This window comes from Schistocerca cancellata, chromosome 3 (assembly GCF_023864275.1).
Source record: "Schistocerca cancellata isolate TAMUIC-IGC-003103 chromosome 3, iqSchCanc2.1, whole genome shotgun sequence".
NCBI lineage: Eukaryota > Metazoa > Arthropoda > Insecta > Orthoptera > Acrididae > Schistocerca > Schistocerca cancellata.
The window spans coordinates 592,880,091-592,897,144 of record NC_064628.1 but is presented as its reverse complement, the minus strand read 5'-3'; positions in this window follow the sequence as shown (position 1 = coordinate 592,897,144).

Sequence of the window (17,054 nt, the reverse complement as noted above, 5' to 3'; positions counted from 1 at the left end):
ATGCTATCAGCAAAGATTTTACTGGATGTGTCACATAACAACTACCACTCATCCTACAGACCCTGGAAAAGTTCCAGATCTCTGAGAGAATGGTTTTTATATTTTTATTGTCACTATTGAATATTAAATTTTGAGACATCATCTTTACTTGCAACGGGCAAGAAGGTGACAAACATTTATTACTTTCCTTTTGTATTGTTGAATATGGGACATACTTGCACCAAATAAAGGACAATGAAAAAATTGTTGTGCAAGACCCATCATTTGGTTACTATTGTGTTCTTAGGCATAAGATTTGTGTACAATTTTCTACAGCTAATCAGATGTTCACCAAGTTTGATGTTTGTGTTACGTTGTGACCAATTTAAGTGTCCAATTTTAGTATTAATATGTTCTTGTACTGTCTGGACTATGTGTCTCAATGGGAGACAAGTTTTTTAAATATTTCCTTTTTTTTAAGTGCATATTATACTCATACATGTGACTTCTCTAGTGTTTGTGTTTATATATCATGTCCATACTTATAATTATTTTCTTTGTTTTCATTTTTTTATGTGGCTCAAAAAGAGCAGACAGTTGCAATATTTTCCTATGGACATATGACCTGTCCATCTATGTAATATATTTATGTTCCTTCTATTATCTTGATTAATCTGTGACTCAATGAGAACTGACTTTGAAATAATTTACATATATTTTTTACATATCTTAAAATCGCATGTGATATATTTGTGTCTGTTTTTGATCATTTTGCATGTGGCTCACTGGGAGCAAAGATTAACATTTTTTTTTTTACTTTCATATATTACTAAATATTTTTATTATGCTGTCATACTGAGAGCCATAACACAAAGTGCATTTGAAACAACACAACTAAAATAATTGCAGGAAAAAGTCATTTTGAAACGGTGTAACCGTCCTTGTATACATATTATGCACAGAAAAAAAAAAAAAAAAAAAAAATTATTAAAGTAGTACTTTCCCAAATTTTAAATATTTGACACATTTGTCCTAGTCGGCTAATATCATTAACGTTCTGTAAATGATATTACCCGAGGGGGGTATTGTAACGGAACATATTAAAGGCTTTACTGTACCGAAGTATGTGATACCCTCCAAATTCAACCAGTTTAACGAGTATTTATGATTATAGAAAAGTTATTGTGTATGTTAACAATGATTGCATAACATGTCTGCATAAACAGTCAAACCATTAAATTATACTGAGTAACTGACTCACACAAAAGTTTATATCACTTGATCACTGATACAGCAAATGTCATAATGTAAAAACACTAAGTTCATCTTAAATAATTAATATGAAGTACGAAAAATAGTGGCCAACTTAGGTATTTTGGATCTCCTTAAATAAAAATCACCCAGTGAAACCTACTTGTTCACTAGGAGCGTTTTCACTCAGTATTCATGTAATCAATCCTATTTTAGATGAAAACCAATGTAATTCTTAATAATTCATGTTATTTACTTATTTATGCAAATTAGAGAAGTCAATTGACAAACTAAAAAACGGCCTTTTTGTAACAAAGAATTATTCTGTCAAGTCAACAAATCTGTCTGTCATTTTAATAACATGTTAAATTATGTCACTCGATGCAAATTAATAACTTTCCTGCACAAATTATGATAACAGATGTACATGTGACTTGTAAACTATATCTCTTTTTAGTAGTTCTTTGACAATGTTATAAATACAAGCAGCAAGAATGGTCGGGAGGCAGTCGGAATGTCACTTTGGTAAAGTGTGTTTGTGTGTTATTGTTTGAGGTGGATAAACAATGCAAAGAACATGTAACAGAAGTGCTACTTTGTGTTGAGTCATGGTCTTTGGTGGACAGTGGAATTAAGATGGCCACCAGAGTAATAAATATTTGAAGTTTACATATTTGTTGGTTTCGCTCATACTTTATCATCAAAAGCACATAAAAAACACGGGACCTCATGTTTTTAACCCTAGACAACCAGATTTAGAGCCAGCATCAGCATCAAGACACAGCAGCGATCCAGCAAGTAGCAGCGATTACCACAACACAATGCCTTTTAATGGCGCCAACCTAACATCAAGTGCTAACAAGCTCCGTAAATGGGAGTGAAATAGTGCGATTATAGCAATTAGCTATATCTACGACTAGGCGACCATTACACTCTCCAGGGCAAGGAATGGAGTATGACACCACAAAATGTAAATACAAATGTAACCAGTTCTCATGCTCATCACCTGCAGATTTTAAGCTTAAACATTCAGTGTCTTAAAAATAAATTATTATAACTTGAGGTAGCTATGAACAGTGCAAATATTGACTGCATGTGCATTGTGGAGCATTGGTGCAGAAGTTTTAACTAAGTAGAATTAATATTCATCCGTTTAAGTTGGCAAGCCAATATTGTAGAAAAAATACCAAAATTGAAGGTGTATGTATATTTACCAAACTAAGTATCAGCTATAAAAGAAGGTGTGAAGCTGAATCAGTGAGTGTGGAAAATCATTTTGAAGCTGCAGCTGTGCAGTTGAATGAAACACAGGGAAAAGTCATAGTCATAGCAATATACAGACCACCTACTGGTGATGCAGACATATTCTTTAACCAGTTAGAAATATTGCTTAACACTCTGTTCACTGATAGAGCCACTGTAGTTGTGTGTGGGGACTTCAATATTAATCTTATGAGTGAATGTAGGCTAAAAGAGCAGTTCCTAAATCTGTTATGTAGTTTCAACCTGCTTCCACACATACACACACCCACAAGAATAACAAATAATACAGTCAGTCTTATTGATAATATATTTTCAAATATAGGATGCACAGAAGTTGAAGTAACAAATACTGATTTGGGATTATCAGACCACAATGCTCTTGTCCTCAAAATCCCTTCAAGGTCACTGAAAGAGAAAAAAAAACACTTCATGTATAAAAGAAATTTTTCTACAGAGAACCGTGTAGAGTTAATAAATATTCTAACTAATGAGGCTTGGGCAGAAGTACCATCCCTAACAAATACAAATGATGCATATAACACATTTTATTCCATTTTCATGGGATATTTTGAAATGTGTTTTCCAAAAAAGCTTTCAAAAATCAGTTCACATGGCAATACAAAGCCAAGTTCTTGGATCACAGCTGGCATCAAAACTTCCTGTGGAACTCTAAAGAGACTAATTTCTAAAATGAAAACATCCACAGACCCACAGTTCATAGAATATGTCAGAAGAGGGTATATAGAAAAGTAATTGCTAAAGTAAAATTCATGAGTAATGATAGTTTTATAAGACAGTCTGAAAACAAATCAAAAGCCATATGGGGTATTGTGAAGACTGAAATGGGGAAGAGTTGTCAAAACCAGGACATTAGCCTCAAAAATTTAAAAAAATGTCAATATCAATAAACAAGATTTGCCAAATTATATTACCAATTATTTCATAAATGCTACAACCTCATTAAGCTTAAAATTTACAAACGAAGAAAAACCTGAATATCCAAAAACAGCTTGTACGATGAGGGTAGAGCCAACAAATGAGGGTGAAGTGTTGAAAGTGATACAAAGCTTGAAACCCAAAATGTCGGCTGGCATAGATGAGGTGCCTGTGTCAATCATAACAAGGACAGCACCACAAATCACAAAGCCCTTTGCACACATAGCCAATTTATCATTCAGTGAAGGAGCTTTTCCAGAAAGGCTGAAAATTTCAAAAGTGAAGCCATTATTTAAAAACAGCGACAAATATAAGGTAGAAAACTATCGCCCAATATCTCTCTGCCCAGCATTTTCAAAAATATTAGAAAAACTGATGAAGCACCGAATCAACAAATATCTAAATGACCATAATTTACTTAACAGAAATCAGCATGGCTTCCAAGCATGTAAAAATACCAAAACAGCAGTAATGTGCTACACTGAACAAATAATCAAAAATCTAGAAAAAGATTATAGTGCAGTAGGAGTAAATTTAGACCTCTCCAAAGCTTTTGACACTGTGAACCAGGACATTCTTTTAGAAAAATTGGAAGCATTGGGTATACATGGGATAGGAAAAAAATGGTTTGAATCATACCTAAAAAACAGAACACGGGTTGTAGGACTGACATCAACTTACTCCAACCACAAAATAAATTTAGTATCAGAGGCAAAAAATGTAGAAATAGGAGTACCACAAGGCAGCATCCTAGGGCCAATATTGTTTCTTGTCTATATAAATGATTTTCACACCTCAGATGATGCAGCCAAAGCAATAATATTTGCAGATGATACTAGTGTGATAATAAGTGCACCAAAGCAATTGCTACCAACAACTGCTGATAAAGTACTAAATCACATCCACTCTTGGCTCAATGCAAACAGGTTGACACTGAATGTCAATAAAACATATTACATGCAGTTTGGGAAAAGATGTCAAAATGTAAATCTTGATCTGGTGTGGGGTGACAAGGCTTTAGACAGAATGACATCCACAAAATTGCTGGGGATTCATGTGGATGAAAACTTAAATTTTAATGACCACGTAATAAAACTTGCACAGAAACTTAATTCAGCCTGTTTTGCTCTCAGAATTATTGCGAATGTTTGTACCTCAGAGGGTGCCAGAATGGCATATTTCAGCTATTTTGAATCTCCTGCCATGTACGGAATAATATTTTGGGGTTCCACAACAGGGCACCTAAAACAAATTTTTTTGTTGCGGAAGAGGGCCATCCGAATAATAACTCACAGTCATCCACAGACACACTGCAAACCCATATTCAAAAAGCTTAGAATACTTACTATACCATCATTATACATATACAAATGTGTATTGTATGTCAGGACCCACATTGCAGATTTTCAGACAAATGCCGACTTTCATAACTATAATACCCATAATAGCACAGCACTCCATACTCAGCGAACAAAAAGAATGAATACACAAAGGCATGTGAGCCATATCGGTGCAAAAATGTACAACACACTGCCAGTCAACATCAGGCAGTTAGAACAAATTTAAAACAGAATTTAAAAAAATTCTAGTAGAACAATGTTTTTATTGTGTAAATGACTATGTAGGTCAATAAATTTTTTCTGATGATATTTATAAAGGCAAAATGGAAAATACTCTATCTGTACCTAATCATTCATTACCTAATCATTCATTACATTTACATACTTAAAGGGCAGCTGTTGGGTGATGTAAATATATACTTAAGCAGTGTTGTGTATATAAGCACTTGCCGTTTAGGGAGGACAAAACTAAAGCCTTATGAAAAACAGACTATGCATTTCAAATAACAAGCAGGGATGTATATAGGCTATATTAATGTCATTGTATTATTATTAACTTCCTTGTATTATTTTGTTTTGTACTTTTTTATGTATATATTGTTTGTGTCCCATTTCTTTGAAATGGCTTACATGTGCCCTTGACAACATCCATACAATATTTATTGTCAATGGATGGATAAATAAAATAAATAAATAAATAAGAAAACTGTTGTCATAGGTGGGTCAAAATCCTGTCTCTCATAGTATACTCAAGACTTAGTTTATATTCCTTCATTCCTCATGTACATATCCCTTTTTAATTAGTGTGTAAATAGACACTTGTAAATAGATTGTGCATAGTATCATACTGTGTAGCTAGTTTTCTGTATATAGTGTTTACTTCATCTTCTGTATATATATTCCTAAACTTAGTTCTTCCTAATATCTTAATCTTAGTTTAGTTCTGCAATGTAGATGTTTTATTCTCTTAGTAGTCAACTCATACTAAAAGTTTTCTCTAAATTTAGAATGCTTGATGTTTCTTTGCTGGCACTGGTAGTCATCTAGTAGCATTCCATTAGCTTCTTCTCTGCTGTGCACATGCACGTAGTTGTCTACCTTAAAGTTAACTACTGCAAGTGTGCATTCTGTCCTCACTCCAACTTGCCACTTACATGCACTGTATCTCAATTGCATGCCTACTGTGAGTTTAAACATACAGTGTCAAATTGAATAATTTCTCATGTTCAGCTAGTGTAATGTTTTCTGAGCTTCTCATAAATGTATGATGAAAATTGTATGTATCTAAAACTTATATACTAATAAGGCAACACACATGAAATAGGCAAATGGAAATCTTTCCCTAATACTATACGTCAGTCATGAATAGTATAGTCAGGTGAACAGTATCTTGTCTCATATATAAATGTATATACATCGCTTCCAGTCATACTTGACCAGTGTCAAACTATGTTTAGTAAATATATTCACAAAAATATTTATATGGGTAGAAGCCATTTTCCTTACCACTGTTGAAGTATACTAACTTAAAGGCCACTGGGTGAGGGATTTTCGATATAACAGATGGCCCTGTGTTCAACAGTTGCCATTCTTTGTCAATTTTGGATGAGTCCTGAGGAGTACTTGTTGTCTTACATGGTGCTCTACAGTGTGTCCCAATTTCTGATCATACAATTGATTTCTGTATTCTGCACTAACCAGTGCTCAACATATTTTCTCCTCATGTGATATTTCTTTCCTTGGGACCTTGCGTAGAGGTTTTTCTCAGTTGTCTACTTGTCTTCTGTCAAACACCAGTTCCATAAACGTAAAGGTGGTTGAGCTAAATGGAAGACTTTTGATAACTTGCAGGAATGGGATAATGTATTTGTTCCACCTTGTGTGTTTGTGAGGGGTGTAAGTCTGGGTAAATATGTTATCTACCTTAAATGTCCTTCCTATGGGAACTACTTCTGGGTGGAATCTTGGTATGAGTGTATGTTTTATTTTGTGAGTGTTTATAAACTCCTAGCAGTGGTTGCCTGTAAAGGATGACACACTGTCCACCATCAGTATTTTTGGCTTAACAATTGCAGGTAGATAATCCATTGTAATTCTTCTGATGATGGTGCTCACTGTCACTGACCACTTAGCATCATATAGAGCAACAACATATCCTACACCTCCTTCCCCTTTTGGAAATAGTTCAGCTACATCCAAGGAAACAATAACCATGTTTCCTTTAGACAGTATCAGGTGCAGCTCAATTACTCTTGACTTATTTGTGCGCTTAGTCTTCTGGCACATGACACATTTATGTATTACTTGCAGAACTTTTCATCTTAAATTTGGATAGTAAGAATGTGTGCTTATGTTAGTAAGGCATTTGGAGATGCCATAGTGTTCCCAAACATTGTAGGAGTGTACTATAAAGTTCCTAACATGATCCTATGGTGAACAAATACACAGCTGGCCCTGCACTGGGTGGTACTGGTGAAACAATACACCTTGGTAAATAATAAAACAGTTTTCACCCTGTTGTCATTGTTCTGCAGCAGTTTTAGCCTTACCTTTTGCATCTGGGGTTGTTATGCTGTAGTTGCTCCATGCTTTTTCACATCCTAATGTTGTATGGCTGTTTATTTTATCTTACATCAACAGAGCCGTGATTACATAATTGCTCTCAAAAAACTATGAGTATTCATCCAGATAATGTGGAACCCTTGACAAGACATCAGCAATTATGTTTTGATTACCTTTGATACACACAATTTCAAAATAAAATTCCTATAAGTACAACCACCACCTAGCAATCTTCATGGTTAAGAATTTACAAGTGAGAAGAAAGGACAGAAACTAATGGTCACAATACACCTTTGTATGCTTTCACCATTGGTATTATTCTAACTTGTTGATTGCCCATATTACCATGAGAGCTTCCAATTCAATCACAGAATGTGCTCATTCAGTGTCAGATAAATTCAACTAGTAAATCTAATTATCTTGGGAGTAAGCTGCCCATTTGTGTCAGTGATCTGGAATAAACAAGTGCCCAGGCCTTGGAAGGACACATCTGCACACAAACAAAAATCTTGGGTCATGTCAGGGTGATGTAAGATGTTGGCATTCAAAAGAGCTTCTTTAATGTTGTCAAAATCAGTGTGGCATTGCTTGGTCCATAACAATATGTGGTTCTTCCATAGAAGATGCAATAGAGCAACATCATTTAAAAGTTGCTGTGGTATAAACTTTCTGAAGAAAGATACTAATCCAAGATATCGCTTCATCTATTTCTTATTTTAAGATACAGGGCTTTGTTTAATAGCATCAAGCTAGTTTGTGTCTGGAAGAATGCCTTGAGATGATATTGTGTGTCCAAGGAATTTAACCCTTTCCTGACTGACTCCATATTCTGCAAACCTATACAAGACTTGAGCCAAGAGTCTTAAGTGTTCTGACCATGTGGAGGTAGCAATCAGTAAATTAGCAAAACTTACATAGTGACTTATTTAGCAATTCAGGTCCTAAAACTATTCCTAAGCAGAAATAAATAAGTGTGAACTGATGTTGAAACCAAAAGTGAGAACACAGAAGTCATAGTTTCTGCCCCCACATACAAGGGCAGTGTAATTACAGCTCTCTTTGTGTAGTGCAATTTGACAGTACAAGGTTCAGAGATCAATTATGCTGAGGTACTTAACATTATGGAATTATAGAAGCTGTTCTTTAAGTTGTCAGAGCAGACCCTGAGAAACACAGTAATTTTATTTATTCCTTATGCATCAATTCCTTTTGTTATTTCCAGGTTTAGAATTCTATCGAAATCTTTCCTCATAGCCCCCTTCTTGGTCTGTGAAATGGGGTACGATGAAAAGCAAAATTATTCATGTGGGTGCAACTCCATTTTGTATTTGTATCCTTTGATTATGTCACAGTGTCTTTCAAAAACATGGGCATAATGTATCAAAAGTTACTGCAGCACTTCCTTTTCTTCTTCCTGAAGGAACACTGACCCACTTCCCTTGGTGTGCATGGTCTCAGGGCCTGTTTCCGCTACATGTAATTGCTCAATTCTCTGTGTGTTTACAAACATGACAATAGGATAGAAGAACTGAATTCAAATGTTAGCAGCCTGTTTTGGTTTGGTTTATCTGGTGTTTGATTTTGCTATATCTGCTGAATATTGTTGATCGTTCAAAACAAAATGACACTTCCTCTTACCAATGTCAATTTGTGCTTGGTACTAGCTAAACATTTCCATGCTGATAAGGCAGTTTAGTATTAGCCTTTCAACCACAAGAAAAATGCATTGTAGAGAGAAGCTATCAATTTGAATAGGAATCCGTGCCTGCACGTTTATGCCTTTAGATTTATGCCCTACAGCTGTATGGATTTTACAATTTTAGACTGGAAGCATCAGTATGTGTCCTCAGTTTTGTAATTTATCAAATAGAAACTGTGAAATTACATTCATGGTAGCTCCAGTGCCCAGTACTATGGGTACTCATTAAACCAAGTACATGTGAATTTATTACTGCCTTACTGAGTCTTCATTTTCATCTGTACAATTCATAATATCTTCCTGTCACATGTCATCTTTGAAACCAACGCAGTTGTCATATGTAAGGAAACAGCTTTTAACTAGTTCCATGCCACCACCACTATTACTGGTCACCAATCAAGAACTGTTTGACTCCTCCGAATTTACCTGAGCACTGACCTACTCGTCAGGGGTAACCTCAACTATGTGCATATTATGCATTTGGTTTCACCAGGTAGTACCTTATGTGGTTCTTGATCCAAATATTTGTTGTCCCTGGTGTAATGAATCACCCTCCTCAAACATTACCTTTTTTTTTTTTTATAGAGATAACCGATACCATGAATAATTTAAAATCTCACATAGGTTAAAATTATCTCTGCTGTTTCATTAAAAGAATTCATATGATTTTGTATATGATGTACTATATTTCAGGTTAAAACGTACAAAAAAGAAATTAATGTGTTACAGTCAATATGTACTAACAGTTAAAATTACTCTTCTTTTAAAAATATTTGAAATTACAAAATTTGTGGCATACTTAAAATACACATTATTAATTTCACAATATAACACTAATTATTAAATTCATATCTGGATTAGTGTATAAAATAATGATATATTTTAATAATGATTCATCTTTTGTTTTGTAAACTCTGTGGAATAATGTGAATACCACAGAGGGTAGTTAGTGGTGGGAATGCTGCTGATGGAAACTTGCTTAACTTGTCAACAACAATGTAATTTTTTTTTTTAAAAAAGGTGGAAATTGTAAAGTCAGTGTGATTTAGAATGGGATAAAATAAAAAGATATAAAAAGATATTTGTAGCAACAGGCAACTCTTCAAAAGTTACTTTGTCAGCAAGAGCATAGGGAATAAAAATTTTCAGCTGCAAGAATATATTCCTAGACAAGACTTTGAGCTATCGACAACAATGAGATAATGAAAATAAATAAAAAAAGTTCTTTCTTTGTAATCTTATACCTCTCACAATTTTAAAAAATTTGTACAAGGAATGAGAACTTTAATGGTGATGTGTTGGAGGGTGGGAGGGTAAGATTACAAGTGGTGCCGTCAGCCATGATTTGTTGACTGACAACAAAGTTTTGTCCATTGCAGAAGAAGAATGGATTTTGGATATGTGTATTTGCAGTTTCTATATAAATGAAGATTTGGAAACTCCAATACCTTGACAAAAGAAGACCAGAGAACTGCCCAACAAAGTTCTATCAACAGTTTATATGACATCAACAATGACAGACCAGATGAATTTAAAGAGGACTTGGCTACTACAACAAAGGACAGCAGGATAGATAAGTACAAGTCATTTGTTAAATTAATTCTTCTTTGTGGACTCATGTAATTCCTAGCAAAATGAATAGAGATGAGGGTAGTCGTGACAAAGTGAAAGCTATGAGACATAGCCTAGACTTGTTTGAACCAAGTGAAAGTGTAGAAAGAAAAGAAACAGTGAAAACAAATATTATACTGCTCATTTTGCCAAAATTGAATGCAGTTCATGGTCAGTTAATAGAAATAAAAAAGAACAACAATAGCAAATTTAGTGCAGTCAGTGATCAGTTAACAGAAATAAAAACAGAACAGTCTGAAAACAATGATAAAATGGACAGGTTACAATACCAAATAGACCAACTAAGTAATCAGGTTGCGGAGCTAAAAAGTGGTTTCTCAGAGGGATTAAAAAGTGTGAATGGAAAATTTGATGTATTAGAAAATAAATTTATTGTTTCTGCAAATGAGTTCATGGCTCAATCTACATAACAAACAAAGAATGGGGATGACATCAGAGTTGAACAGAAAACCATATTAGAAAGAATGGAACAGAACTTTAGTAGTTTAGATCAAAAACTTTTATATGTTGAAATCTGTATGCTAACTAATGTAAATGTTTAAGACCAAAAAACTTCATTAGTTCAGAAAAATTGTATTCACAACTATCTGTATTCTGACAATTTACGTCAAATGGATTTTCTAAACCACTGAAGAGATCGTTTTATGTCAGACATGATTTGATTTGATTTCTTTATTAATCTGTGAAACAATTCACAGTGTATGGATTTTGTCATTGGATAAGAGACAATTTAACAGTTTAAATTTGTTTCTTACACAATAGTTGATATCATGACTGATGTCCAAAAGACTAAATTTGTTAAAAGATGTCTTGAAGGTGAAGCTCTGTTATGGAAAATCCAAATTTAAGTCAGTGGGAGACATATCAAAGTTTTGAAAAAACTAAAGGTTTTTTAATAAATTTTTGTCAGAAGCTTAAAATGTTACTATGCGTTAATTTACTCATCGCAGCTGGCAATCTGTCGCAGCAGAAGTCCTGGAATACAGTGACTGTAAAAAATAATTATAAAGTTATTTAAATAATTAATCCAGTATAATGTTTCAGCTGAATATTTATTACAATCACAAAGTAAATAAAAGCATCTTAACAAATCTGAAATAAGTTGTAACATACTTACAATAATGAAATAAATCATGCTCAACAAGCTACATGCTTTCTGTCCAAATACTCACTAAGTACTGACCCCATTTGCCAATATGGCTGTAACTATTTATACTTTCTTAAGATTCCTGAACAATCTTCAGCATTGTTTAGAATCATTTTTTGATTAATTAACAATCAAAATTAACTTATAAAAACTGAAAATACATATATAAAGGCATGTTTGCTCCAGAACAATGAGTACAGTTCAATATTAGTTTGTGTCTGTTATTTTATTCGAGTATAATTTCTCAAATACAAAATTACAGTAATGAATTTTCATGTTTTATTAATTCCTAGAGGTTTCCTTCATGGTAAATGTTTCCTTCATTTACAGAGCTTCTACACATTAGTGTAATTATTATTCCATAATTATTTTCTTCATAACATTTCCACAAGTACATATTTCCATACACCTCTATGTCAGGAATTTCTGTTTATGGTTAAAATTTGTGTGTTTAAATGGGTTTCAATTAGACTGTTACGTTTCAAAATGCACGCATTGGAAGAGAAAGACAAGCTTGTGAAAAAGTGCTTGGACCAGAGGGTTGGGGCTGCTGAAATGAGGAATGTGAAAGACTGTTGGATTTCTGTCAAAGGAATGGTTTGCTGGTTGGGAACTTTTGGTTCAGGAATAGAGAGAGCCACAAGATTACCTGGTACAGTTAAGGCTTAAAGAGAAAGTTGAAAGTTGACTACTTCCTGTGCAACAATGAGATGGTTCCAGAAGAGAGCAGTAGAGACAAGGGGAGGGTATCAAGCAAGAAAGAAAGAAGCAAAAAGAGTGGTAGTTGTGGAGAGAAGTAAGTGGATGGAACAGTGGACCAGAATGATACAGGAGGGTAGTGAAGGTTCATAAAATGTGTTATGTTGGATGATTAAAAGTAAGAGAAAGAATGCTATGACAGATTATGCATAAATGGTAAACAGAAATGGCCAAGATATAGAGAACAAGGAGGAACTCAAAAATATGTGGAAGGAGTATTTTGAAGAACTCCTGAATCTGAATGTAGACCTGGAGTAGGAGGAACAAGCCAAGGAGAAAAAAAAGAGGGAGGAACAGCAAATAGAAAAAGACCTTACATGGGTAGAAGTGGAAGAGGCATTGGGCAAGATGAAGGGAGGGAAGCCACCAAGTCTGGATGAGCTATGTGTAGAGATGGTGAGAGCAGCAGGAGAGGTGGGGACACAATGGCTATATCGAGTAATGAAGATTGTGTGGAGATGATCCGAGAAGACTGGCGGAAGGGAATAGTTGTCCAGATCTTTAAGAAGGGAAATAGAAAAGAGTACAAGAACTATTGGAGGATAACATTGATGAGTCATTTTTGAGAAAGTTTTGGAAGCACAAATTCAGCCAAAATTGGACAGAGGGATGAGAGAAGGGCAACATGGCCTCAGAACAGGATGGTTAATGGCGGATCTAATTTTTTGCTGTAAGGCAACTTGTAGTGCTTCGAGAATTTTGGAGTAAATTCTAGAACCACTCCGCCTTCCACCATTTTGAACACCTGATATTTTTGAGGTGAGTGGGAGAAATGAATACACCCTACTGTGCATTGCCTATTTGTATGTGCAGGTCAAAAAACAGTTATGAGAAAAAGATGAACCCGGCAGCCAAATGGCGGCAGACAAGAACCTGCTGTGCAGTCCACAGAGTTTCCGTGTATGAGTAGAGCTGAGCAAGAAAAATTTATGTAATATTCTGTGCTCTTTAGTGTCTGTGTTGATTGTAGAGAGACTACTGAACAATTGAATATAGATTTATATGTACATTCACGTATTAGACTCGCTTGAGACTAGAGACTTTTTACTTAATTCATGTCTTGGTTGTGAACGAAGCAAGACACATGTATGATGTTCATAAATTATTTGGTTAGCAAACAAATGATATTTGAATATCTGTAAATGAGTCTGATGTTTAAGGACTAAGTTAGCTTGCAGAAGTTGTTGTCTGTAGAAGATGAAAATATAAAGGGATTGAACTGAAAAATATTCTATGAGTGCCCAAATTATTTCAAGGATAGAGAAGTAGTTTAATAATTTCTTTTAACCAGCTGTAGTCTTTGGAGAATAATCTTTTGGGAGATTGATGTAGCTTATCAGCCAGAGAAGAGGATCGGCTACACACATCGTGAGCCTTTGCTGCCTTGAGATACATGTAAGCCTTGCAACCCAATACCACACTATCTCTTGTCATCCAAAAAATGTTAGAAACTGCAGGAAAAGCATTATGAATATTTAACAGATCTACTAATGAACTTCCTGGACTTTTAAAAAAGCTTATGATAGTGTATGTAGAAGCAAAGTGTGGAAAGCCCTGGAGAACAGAGGAGAAGCAGAACAGATTATTTGAAGGGTAAGGGAAATGTACCCTGGAAGTGTGAGCTATGTGGAAGTGGGAGGAGAGAGATCAGCTAGGATTGAGCAAAAGAATGGCTTGAGGCAGGGAAGTGCACTTTCACCATTACTCTTCATTGTAGTGATGGATGATATGAGTACAATAGCACAAGTACTTGGTGAAGGAAAGATGAAAGCTATGGTGTTTGCAGATGATCTGATGATTTTGGAGGATAAGGAGGAGGAAGTAAAAGAGCAGTTGGACATATGGGAACAAACAGTACAGGAATATGGGATGAAATTTAGTATAAGTAAAAGAGAGATGACTATCACAACAAGAACGAAGAAGAGAAGAATAACTGTTGGTGGGGAATGATTGAGGAGAGTGGAGAGTTTCATGTACCTAGGTAGCTTGATACAGGAAGATGAAAAAAATGAATGAGGAATAAATGAGCAGGGGAGAAAAGAAGAAGCATTTTGGAAGAGTGTCAGAAGCCTGATATGGAGCAAGGATATACCCTAAATCAGTAAAAAGGTTATATTCTGATCATACTATGTCCCAATCCTGACATATGCATCAAACCTGAATTATGAAACCTAGAGAAAAGCAGAATGCAAGGTAGTGAAATGAAATTTTTGAGGAACAGTATTGGAATGATAGAGTTGGACAGATGAAGAAATGAGAGGATCAGAGAGTTAATGAAGGTGGAAACATTACAGGAGGAGATAGAGAATCAAGACTGAGATGGGATGGGCATGTTAAATGAATTGAGGAGAAGAGGATACCCAGGAGGATAATTGAGATGTAACTGGAAGGAAAGAGACCAAGAGGAAGACTGAGAGACAGATGGCTGAAAGGAGTGGAGGAATGTGTCCAGAAGAAAGGAGGAAACTGGACCAAGGTGAAGACGGTGAGATGGTGGGAAGACAGAAGACAATGGAGAGGCTTATATTCCAAACAGACCCTGCCAGAGGCTGGAAATTGTCCAAGACGATGATAGCCTCTATTATATGTGTGGAAGTAATAGTGCACTTCTTTACAGCATGTTATACCACTAATTTTTGCACTTGTGTTTTCCTCCCTTACATTCATGTAAGCACAATAGGAAAGAGGCAGTTTGTGGACATACTCTTAAAGAATACTGCACATAACCCCTCTTTAATTCTAAGGGCATCTCTGCTATGCTAGCATTGATTATGTGAACTCTCTGTTCTATTTCTACAGTAAGGAAACCTGAATCGATGTGTAAATAATTTCTACCTTCAAAACTTGTAAAATTTTTGAGTTTCGGTATCCTTCTATGTTATTACTTCTTAATTATTTTAAAATTTTAATACTAATTTGTTCTATATAACATTGCTTTTTATTTTGCAGGTATTGGTTATAGCATGATGATAATGCTTATGTTAAAAGCAACAGTGAACAGTGTTGTTTTTACCTCTGCCTTTACTGTTTCCACTTATGCATTTTCAGAAGGCCTTCCATGGTCTGACTGTAATTCCTTTGATAGCAACAAATCAATATGTATTGATAGATATCATAATATAACATTAAATTCTACAGTTTGTTGTACACAAGAGCACCAAGAGAATTGCATAGTGTTTCCTTACCAGTTTTCAGCACTTCATTACTGGCAGTAAGTAAAGAAATAATATTTGTTAACATTGGCTAACAAAAATTTGTATCTCCCAGAAGACATAGTCAGTTGTCTGTGTAACTCTGTACATGTTCACACCGCTGGTTGGTATGTAGATGATTAGAGTTTCAACTATCTATGACAAGAGGAATGGCCACCAGAGTGCATTAGCATTGTTACCAATCCTAGTTCCATACATTAGGCAGTGAACAGCATCAGATACTGAGTGGTCACAGTTAGGCCACAGAGATAACACATACTCATGAGAAACAGTGCTCTCAGCAAATAACAGGTTTTGAAAGGGGCCTTTTTGTGAATATCTGTTTGGCTGTCTGGTTGAATCATGCAGTACCCAGATTTGTGGGTATTTAAATGTAACAATGGACAATGTTGGACTGCATGGAAATGTGAGCGTAAGCATTCTCATTCTAAAGTTTCTTGTCTACCACATCTGACCATTACAAGGGAGGGTTGTTGTTTGAGCTCCAAGCATATCAAAACCCCTTCACATCTACACCTTCCATCCAAGAACAAGCATCCGACATCTTACTATATATGGTCCATCCCACATCATCCCACATAACTGTATGGAGACAGCAGCAGTCAGACTAGGGAGGCACTGTCCCATGTCTAGACTGCAATTAATAGCACAACACAAACAGCTGCATTTGGATTAGAGCCATGACCAGGAAGCATGGACTGCTGACAAATGGCATTATGTTGCTTTCACCAATTTATCACAGTTCTCTGCTATCCTGGGTGACCATCATTGGTGCACATGGTGCTGAGCTGGGGAGAGGTCCCTTTGTTCCATTGTTTTGGAGAGAACCATGGTTTTATCCCTGGTATCATGCAGGTTGGAGCCCTTGAGCTAAATTTCAGGCCATGGTTGGTAGTGATTGAGGGTATTATAATGGCACAGCCTTACATCATGGACATTCTGCATCATTAATTGTTACTTTTCATGTGACAGTATTGCAGTGTAATATATTAATAGGACAGCATTTGCCCAAACATATCACAAGCAGGATAGTATGGTATTCCCATTGCCAGAGAGGTACACAAATATGTCCCTCAAAGAATGTGTGTGGGACCAACTTGGACATCAGTTAAATCCAGTGCCAGTATCCAAGATATAAGGACTAACCGCAATAGTTGTGGGCAGCTTATCTCAGGAGATGATACAACAGCTTTATGATCCCACTCCCAGTCAGATCAGTGCATGCATCCAGGCATAATGGTGTGCAACAGCATACTGATAAGTGGGCTTACACT